This window comes from Carassius auratus, chromosome 34, assembly GCF_003368295.1.
Source record: "Carassius auratus strain Wakin chromosome 34, ASM336829v1, whole genome shotgun sequence".
In the NCBI taxonomy this organism is placed as follows: domain Eukaryota; kingdom Metazoa; phylum Chordata; class Actinopteri; order Cypriniformes; family Cyprinidae; genus Carassius; species Carassius auratus.
Genome location: NC_039276.1, coordinates 7175717 through 7182969, shown reverse-complemented (window position 1 = coordinate 7182969; position 7253 = coordinate 7175717). Strand labels below are relative to the sequence as shown.

Here is a 7253-nt window from a genome sequence, read left to right as displayed (position 1 = left end):
GGTCAAGTTGTCACTGGGCACAACCTGCCACAGATTTGACCTATGACCTCGAGATGTAAGCTCGGGGTTATTTAAGTCACACAGAAATTATGTAGTTTTTGTCTGAGCTCTGTATCCTTGCTGAATGGTGCTGCACATTATGTGTAGTTTCTGACAGACTGCTGAATCCACCAGAGTGGCGGCCTTGGCACTGAGCCCTACCAGCATGCTCAGCAAAAGTCCTGCACCAGTATTAATCCCCTGATAGAGGTGCCCACTATTGTCATAAGGAAAGGAAAAGAGCAGGGATTTGCTCACTGTAATAAACTGTTAATCTGAGTTGCAAATGTGAATGCATGGTTGGGGAGCACTGCAATCTGATCAGATGTCTGTGTAAAAATACAACCTATTGTATTGATGGATTATCTTAAAATTGCATAAATGAAAGATCCCAGTAATGCGGTATGACGTGACCCCCCCTCCCCCTCATGACGACACAACATTGTTAGAGTGCAAATGAAATCTCACTACTAGACAGAATTTCATTATATTTTATGATTTATTAATCTTTTCTATAACAATTTTTGGTGATATTTTAAGTTAAATAGATGTTATTTTCAAAGAAACTTATTATAAATATATTATAATGTGCATTCATGATGCCATGCAGTTACCACAATACACAATATTACAGTATTTATTTATATTTTAACGCTGATTATGGCAGCAGCTGTTCAACAATCATTGTGCATCGTCTTAAGCCCTCGAAATCAAATTTACCAACCAGAGCACAGAGTGTTGAGTAAGCGATGAGAGAATGAACATCTCTCACAGAGATGTTCGCTCCAGAGCCGATTTACAACTTTACACACAGCGGCAACAGGTCAACAGAGCACGCTGTGTGCGTGGAAATATTGATAAAACCCCATCAAAGTAGTTTGATAATAGTGTATATCATAAAGGAGAAAAGAACACCTCTGGACAGAATGTGTCAAAAATCTTAACGGTCTTTGAAGCTGCGAAATCACAGAGGCTTGGATGACATAACTGCCCACATTGCAAACGGACTTGGCCCACATGTGGCCTCAAGGTGGCACTGCTGGCCTCCTGTTGGCAATGCCATGTACCCTTTCAGCCAGAGCTGAGCCATGTCTTTTACTGTCTATGGTGGCAATGACGGCACGGCGGGGATCCGATCAGTCAGGTGATATGTGGCCCAAATCAGGCTAAGATCTGGCGGCATATTATGTGACCCATGATAAACAAGATAAATACAACATTGCATTATAATGGTTAAATGATCACATAGATTTTAATGAAATTAAGTATTGTTAAAATGTAGTCTTTGAAATGGCAAGTCAAAACAGAATGAAACATTATCATTTAAAAATGATCAATTAATATAATTTTATAAAATGTTATATTATTATTCTTGGTACAAATAATCTTAGAATCCTTACATGAAAAGAAAGAGAAAGGGAGAGAGTATTTAACCGTTATCATGTAATATTTATTTGGTTTACTACACACCGATCTATAATAGAGAGTGGGGGCACATAATTTTTATTAGTATGATGTCATGCACAAGCATTAAATAAAATGTTCATGAAAGTATTTTATTTTTTATTTAAATCCTATATCCATGTGACACATATCCAAATTCAAACCGCATTCATTGGCGATATGTATCTCCTTCCTCTGTAGCTGTAATAACTATTTAAAAATGTGCCTAAGTTTGAAGTTTTACAACACATTAAGCTGGATGCCAACCGCCGTTAAAAAAGAAGAAGAAGAAGTTTTACAACAAGTTTTACGGCAGCGATTTCAAACGCTCTCGCCGGTTTTGTCAGAGATTGCGACATGCCGTGTTTCCGGTGATGCGTATTTTGAATGAGAAACGCGCGCCTTGAGGGAGTGGATCGACATAGTATTTTCAGCGTTTAACAACTTAAATTATGCCCTGCTCCTCGCACTACTATTATATTCTGCCAGAGTGGACTGCAACTGCAATGCATCGTCGTTTGGATTACTGTGGTAGGTTACTGCTCTTTGACACATCTGTAATACATTCTTATGATTAAGTTACATGTGCCTATCTGTTACGTTTCTCTGTATACTTTTTACACTCACTCGTTATTGGTTGATATGTACTTTATAAAAATAAATAGAAAAACCAATGCCATACGTTTTTTTATTGCACAGTTACGTGATGTGTGGGTTTTAAGTCTGATTTTCTATTCAGTTTCTATTCAGTTTAATGAACTTTATTGGCATAGTTTGTGTCTACATCAAAGCATGTCACAAAATGAATAATTGCAATATACAAGGTTATAATATGAAATATTATAATTCCCAGACAGCAATATTGTGTTGGCCCAGGATCTGGACCGACACTGCTTGCTATCTGGGTTGGGTCCGGGCTATATAAGGCTCAGGTGTGGCTCAGATTTGGGGATTCTGGTTTACTTAAGGCTGAGAATTGGTACCAATAATAAAACCTGTTTTGGCCCAGTTCAGGGCCAGCTAAGGCTGATTAACTGGTTGAGATTCGGGCCAGTTGTGGCCCGAGTCTTTAATCCAGTTCTGGGCCACTCCAGGTCTGTCATCCTTTGCAGTACCTGGGCCGAGGGAAAAGTGATTGTGTGGCCCGGATCTGGGCCATAAGACATTTGCTATGTGGGTGGAGAGCATAGACAAGATTGCTCAGTGTGAAGGTGTGTTAACTTTGAGTTAATTGGTTAGTGGAGTGATAGAAAAGTTGACAGTCAGAAATCCTGGAAATCTGGCAGACTTCGCTTGATGTTGTACTTCATGAATCCACACATTTGTTGCCTTTAAATATAATTCCTTATATAATAATTCCTAATTCCTTAGACTAATTAAAAAATGTATTCTCATTTTGTACAGAGGCCAAAACCAGCCGGTTGTGAATGTGATGATGGGCCAAACCTTCATCACAGCTCAGAATCATGGGTATGGCACAGACAGGGAACCCCTTCTTCCAGGCTGGAGTCCTCTCTTTATCAATGCAAATGATGGAAACAATGAAGTCTGGATTTCATATTTCATAAGTTAACTGCGCTTATGTCATTCTAAACCTGTATGACTTTCTCTTTTTACATGGAATAGAGGTAAAAATTTAAATCTTTGGATTGGCTTGTCTATATAATGAGAGTAACCAGGTAAACTCGCACTAAAAAACAAAACAAACAAAACATATGATGGCATATTTCATTATTGCGAATTAACTCTTAGGCTGTTTAGAAAAGATTTATATTTGTTAAAATCTTTGTTTTGTTTTTAGTGGAATCTGGGTTAAAGTCTAACATTGTTTTCTCTCTTCTCTTTCAGGGCATTATGCATCGTACCAAGCCAGTGTTCACAGCACAGTTCCACCCCGAGGCCAAGGGAGGACCCACAGACACAGAGGTCCTGCAGCACTGTCAAAGGATTGTGAAGAGTCTGATCTTTTTATTTTTCATGGCTGAATGTTCTCTCTTGATCATGTTGTGTTGAACCCTCTGTAGAGATTCATACTAGGGGTGGTTAATCTGTCTGATTTCCCGATTCGATTCGATTACGATTATTGAAGTCCCGATTCGATTACAGTCGATTTTCGATTATTAACGATTCTCGATTAACGATTATTGATTTTCCATTTCACAACAGTAAGTAGTAAACAAACTGTGTAAATCATTACTAATAAATGGTAGAAACAAACCGAATGCATGTAGCGGTTGGGATTTTCAGTTTACTACATGCAGCAGGCACTCTGATTCCATGTATGGGGCACATATTATACATATGACACACAAAAACAAGTAGACAAGACCTGTTTAGTTCAAAATCTATGCCCCGTGTCACATCGCCTCTGCTTCTGCTATGAGCAGCGCGGCCAGATCTGCCTCGCGCACGCGCCGAGTGTGCACATCTCGGACTACTGTCAGGGTCATTGCGACTCCCCACCTTGTCTCCTCACATACCCAGAGGCATTGGACAAAGTTTCCACTACAATACTGTCACCGCGATTGCGGAGAGGTGCGGTCAGAAGACAAATATACAGGTCTAGCGCGGAAAAAATCTCCCGCTTTGTCCCCGCAACACTAACACGCCTGCTAATTTCGCAATGAACGCTCCGACCCCTGCAAACATTGTTCACACCTCTGACATTTGGCAAAGGACCGTTTACATTGGGCAAAGGATTCACCGTTTGTGCTTGGTGTACTTTCACTTTCAATATCACCGTCATCTTCTGGATACAGATATTCCCCTTCAGAATCAGTGTCCGCGAATAGAAGTCCCAACACTTCATTGCGGGTTTATTGAAGCTTTATTGATGCCATTAGATAATAATAAAAATAATAATGATAATAATAATAATCTAATGCCAATACTCGCTGACGTTGACAACATTGGTCAAATAAAATGGCTCACTCTCACACTAGCTCCGCTTTTTTTTCGCACTGATTCAATGCGCTCTCGAAGATTTTGTTAAGGAGCATTACGTTTTTTTGAGTCAGAGATTAAGTATTACATGTCTGATATCTGGTGCAGGGGAGGTCGCGTGAAATTTGACACCCTATTTGACAAAATCGGCCGTTTTATTCAGTGCCACATCTTGTCGAGTGAACTCGACCATGGCGCCAAGAGGGTTAGAGCTCCTGCCATGAAAACCAAAATAAATCCACACGCTTGCTTTGAGCCCAGATGGAGCTGGGTGGTTCGGTTGGTTGCTCGCTCCTGGTTTTTCCATTTTACACACCTGTTCTGGCTGCTTGCTAACTGGAACTGGGCGCGTTCGTGACGTTCAACTCCCGGTATAATTTTTTTTACAAAATAAAATAATGTAAAAAAAATAAAAAAAATATCGATTTTTGAAAATGTAATAATCGATTCATACTCGTCCATAACATACTCGCGATTAATCAATAATCGATTTTTTTCACCACCCCTAATTCATACATGGCTGCCCTAAACAGAAGGCCGCTGATTATTTAATTAAAAACCAGCCAGCGTACTTGAGCACTTTCTTCAATTATCTTTTATAGTTCCTGTTTGATGCTTTCATCTCTCTGATAAGGAAGAGAAAGGAGGGGAGCATCGCATCTGTGATGCCAAAGAAACCTGTTGTTCCTCAGAGAATCCAGATGGGGGAGACAAACTACATAAGTTGGAAGCCATCTGTTGAGTACAGTTACAGATAGATACTTGTTTGCTGTCTTTTTTTTACCCAGGTGTCTAAAGCGCTGGTGCTGGGATCTGGAGGCATGTCTATCGTCAGGCGGGAGAGTTTGACTACTGCGGATCCCAAGCTGTCAAAGCTATGAAGGTGAGAAGTTTTGTTAAACTTTGCTGGTTGTGCCTCTTTTAAATGCATTAGTTTTATATACATATATATATATATATATATATATATATATATATATATATATATATATATATATATATAGCCATCAGCAGCAAATTGACTCTTTTTGAGCACATCTTGCTGATGAAACAAGCTTAAGCCAGCATATTCACAATGGTCTATTGTAAGCTAGTTTATCCTAGTTTGTTGCTGATGTTATATCCTTAGATGCATTGTTCACCAGCAAAAAAAAATGCTTTTGTGGTGAAGCTGATTAACTAAAGTCTTGCTGGTAAAGCTAGTTAAAGGGTTAGTTCACCCATATAGCAAATTTATGTAATTAATAACTTACCCTCATCTTGTTTCAAACCCGTAAAACCTCAGTTTATCTTCGGAACACAGTTTAAGATATTTTAGATTTAGTCCGAGAGCTCTCGTTTAAAACGATTCAGTTCAATTTGGTGAACTGAATGATTCGTTCGCGAACCGGATATCCAGCTGCTTTGATTTGAACTCTCTCTCACAACAGACACGGAAGAGAAGACGATGCTGAATAAAGTCGTTGTTTTTGTTATTTTTGGACCAAAATGTATTTTCGATGCTTAAAAAAATTCTAAACGACCCTCTGATGTCACATGGACTACTTAATGATGTTTTTCTTACCTTTCTGGACATGGACAGTATACCGTACACACAGCTTCAATGGAGGGACTGAGAGCTCTCGGACTAAATCTAAAATATCTTAAACTGTGTTCCAAAGATAAACGGAGGTTTTACGGGTTTGAAACAACATAAGGGTAAGTTATTAATTACATAAATTTGCTATCTGGGTGAACTAACCCTTTAAGCGAGTTGTGACACTAGCACATAAGCATCCAAAATACAAAAGCGGGGAGCTCTTAAGGGCTGTTAGTAACATGCACACAATGCCATATTTTGATTAAAGTCAATTTAAAAATAAAATAAGTTTTTTGGTCTTTTTTTCAGTGATATTTTATTAGTATTTTTATAATACTATAGCTACTATAGTAATATTTACATCTTTTCTTTATTTTTATTTTTCACACACTGTTGTGTACATAATCCCGCAAAAGACTCAATAACATACTGTATGTATGTTTACATGCTCAAACACTACAAATCATCTTGCACGGTTACCCAGTCAGCTGCTTGACTTTCCCTTTGCACGTATAAAGTATTTATGTGAAGCATTTGTACAGTTAGTACTCTCCAGTTAATGTATAGGTAATTATTTATATATAGTATATTTACAGTCCATTGTTATACAGTATGTCTGCTATTTATGTAGCACAGGTCCTGTGAGGCACGACACCTGGTTTCACTGTATGTCCCCACATTTTGCAGAATGATAATAAAGCTTGAATTGACTATATTTTTCAGTTTTCATTTGAAGTTTTAGTAATTTTTTGTGCTTTTGTCATTTTTATTAGATTTAGCTTTAATTTTTATAACTACGTTATCGTGCTGCGTTAATGCGAGACTCTTATCGGGCGAAAAAAAAAAAATATCGCCGTTAATCTATTCTCAAAGTTGGGTTGGGAGCTGGGTCTATACTAAGCAAGCTATGATGACTTTCACCTTGATATTTTATATAACCGACTGGCTGAGGCCAGCCTAAATTGATGCTCAGGACAGTTGACGGGCCACTGCTGCGCATCGTCACGAAAGCTTATCTTTTTCACATGTTTTTAAGCCTTACCGCATGTCGATTTAAACATTAAAGCATCCAAAAACAAGACGCGGAAAAGCTGAACAGAGTAGCGCGTGCCGTGTTAGGTGCGCACGAGAGAGAGAGAGCTGTGTATCACGGACAGCGACACTGAACCGAGCTCTCTTCTTCGAAGTTATCCTCAAAGTCCCTCCTGCTCCTGAACGAACAAATACAAATCGCAGTTTGAACAAACAA

General features: G+C 38.7%; 1 long non-coding RNA gene across 1 annotated transcript; it reads left to right on the top strand.

The window, feature by feature from the left end:
• The first annotated feature begins 1844 nt into the window (after nucleotides 1-1844).
• Nucleotides 1845-3510, top strand: LOC113053031 (uncharacterized). The gene is made up of 3 exons (XR_003277146.1): nucleotides 1845-2013; nucleotides 2887-2952; nucleotides 3331-3510. It is a non-coding gene; the product is annotated as an uncharacterized LOC113053031 (long non-coding RNA).
• The last annotated feature ends 3743 nt before the right edge of the window (nucleotides 3511-7253 follow it).